Source organism: Xylocopa sonorina, unplaced genomic scaffold (assembly GCF_050948175.1).
Source record: "Xylocopa sonorina isolate GNS202 unplaced genomic scaffold, iyXylSono1_principal scaffold0024, whole genome shotgun sequence".
Taxonomy (NCBI): domain Eukaryota; kingdom Metazoa; phylum Arthropoda; class Insecta; order Hymenoptera; family Apidae; genus Xylocopa; species Xylocopa sonorina.
In genome coordinates, this window is record NW_027490095.1 from 1 (window position 1) to 2,500 (window position 2,500).

A 2,500-nucleotide genomic window follows, 5' to 3' on the forward strand; every position below is an offset into this window, starting at 1 on the left:
ACCCGAACGGCCCGCTTCGTATCGACTTCACGAATTATCGTGAGAGCGTGTGGTCGCGCCGTAACCTGTTCAAGTCGATCGTATCGTACCGTTCCGTTCGGAGGGGACGATTCGTCGCTGCACAGCCTCGTTGTCGAAGAGTCTGAAACACCCAGCGTCCGTTGCGAGCTCTTACGAATCATTTACGCTCGCTTCGTGTCGTCCGGGTAAATATAGACCGCTTCTCGAGGCTTGCAACCGGCGAGTCCCAACGAATCTTTACCCGAACGCGCGCGTGTCGTCGACTTCGAATTCGTGCATGGAGCGTGCGTGGTGTCGTCGCGCGTAACCTGTTGAAGATGGTCGATCGTACCGTTCCTTTCGGAGGGGACGATTCGTCGGTAATAGCCTCGGTTGTCGAGAGTCTAAGACGCGCCCAGCGGTCGTTGCGAGCTTTCGAATCATTTTATGCTCGCTTCGTGTCGTCGGGTGAACGTATAGACCGCTTCTCGAGGCTTGTACAACCGGCGAACGTTCTAACGAATTTTTTTTTACATTTACCCGATCGGTGTTTACGGTACATTAGCGGACCCCTCGAGTTCTCGTAATCGAGAACTCGTCGGGTCCGCTTTTTTATTTGCCATTTTTTCAGAAAGCAATACGCCGCTGGCACTTTGCCGTTTTCCCACTCCCAGAATTGTGCCGTTCAGCTCAGAGGGGACCCGTTCCGTTCCGTGCCGTCCACACCCATAACCTCGTTGTCGAGAGTCTTGAAACCCGCCGTTGCGAGATCGAACTTTACTTGCTCGCTTCGCGTTGTCGGGAAAAATATAGACCGCTCGAGGCTGTGTGGTTGGGCGAACGGTGTGGAGCGTCCTAACGAATGTACGAATTTTTTTTTCGTTTACCTGAGCCTTGTTGGAATCGACACGACTGGGTGGTATTGGAATTTTGAAGAGACCGTCGTCGTCGTTCGTTCGTTCGGAGGGGACGATTCCGTCGCTCGCGCCCAAGCCTCGTTGTCGAGAGTCTGAGAAAAACCCGCCGTTGCGAGATCGAATAATTTTATACTCGCTTCGTGTTGCCGGGGAAAACTCTTATAGACCGCCTCGAGACTGTGCGCGAAGACGACGAGTGTGTCCCATCGATGATAACATTGTTATGTTCACCCGAACGAGAGAGCGTCTTGTCGATCTCGAAAGCAATACGCCGCTGGGTGTTTGGTCTTTTTTCTTCTCAGTTCGACGCGCACGTTCGTTCCAGAGGGGACGATTCCGCCGTTGCCCGTTGTCCTCGTTGTCGAGAGTCTGTAATCCCGCCGTTGCGAGCTCGAACAGTTTATGCTCGCTTCGCGTTGCCGGGAGGTAAAAGACCGCCTCGAGGCTGCTGGTACGCGGAGGAGTCCTAACGAATTTTTGAAGGGATTTTTTTTTTTCTCTTCGCACCTGGACGCGCGCGTGCATTTTTTCGTAACTTTGAGGGAGACCTTACGCGCGAACCATCGGCGTATGCGTTTCATCCGTAGGACCGATATATCGTGTCGCCTCGAACTCCGTTCGGCGACGCCCGCGTCTCTTTCACCGGGGACGTTTGGGTATCGACTTGTTCGAACTTTAGTACCAAGAGACTCAAAGATCAATAAAATATACATATACGATTACCCTGAACGGTGGATCACTTGGCTCGTGGGTCGATGAAGAACGCAGCTAATTGCGCGTCAACGTGTGAACTGCAGGACACATGAACATCGACATTTCGAACGCACATTGCGGTCCACGGATACAATTCCTGGACCACGCCTAGCTGAGGGTCGTTCACGTAACCAGAATACTGCTTGCGTTGCGTTTCGTCGAATCTTTCTTTCCCTACGGTGCTCGAATCTGCCCGCCGTCGTTCATTCTCGAATTAAATTACGAACGTTTCTGAGTTCGGGCGGCACCGAGAAAGGGAGGAAGAGGAGCGATACGCGACGTACGAGCGATCGTTGGACGTTCGTCCGAGTCGTCTGTGGCCGTGCCGAGGCAATCCGCGATTGGCAACGTGTGTGTGCGCGTGCGGCGTGCGTAAACGCGTTCACGGAACTCGACGGTGCGTCGATCACGAACTCGCGTGAGTTCTTCGTGGCGTCGTGAGTCGTCCGTTAAACGGACGACCGCCCACGGGAACCGCTTCGTGTTTCGATCGCCGATTTTGTTCCGCGTTCCGAATTCGCACACCCGCCACACGCATCGCCTTCGCCCCGCCTTTAGCGCACGATACGAACATGCCGCGCGCTCGACGTCGTTTAAAATGAATTGTTTTTTTCACGCCGCAAGACCGAGGGAGAATTCTCGGTCGAGAGAGAAGAGATATACAAGAGAGAGAGAGCGACATCGTCGTAACGCGAGGGACGATGATGCGCATCCGATCGTTCGAAGTTCTCCTCGTACAGCCCCAGGGTGTTCGATCAGAATAACCCGTTCTCTCTGTTCTCTCCGCGCGTGTGTATACCATGTTTCCGCGAGGGAAGAAAAGATCTCTC

At 53.8% G+C, this 2,500-nt stretch overlaps 1 non-coding gene across 1 annotated transcript; it reads left to right on the forward strand.

The window, feature by feature from the left end:
* Positions 1 to 1,637: 1,637 nt before the first annotated feature.
* Positions 1,638 to 1,792, forward strand: LOC143432080 (5.8S ribosomal RNA). Its single transcript, XR_013102888.1, has one exon. It is a non-coding gene; the product is annotated as a 5.8S ribosomal RNA (ribosomal RNA).
* Positions 1,793 to 2,500: the final 708 nt, after the last annotated feature.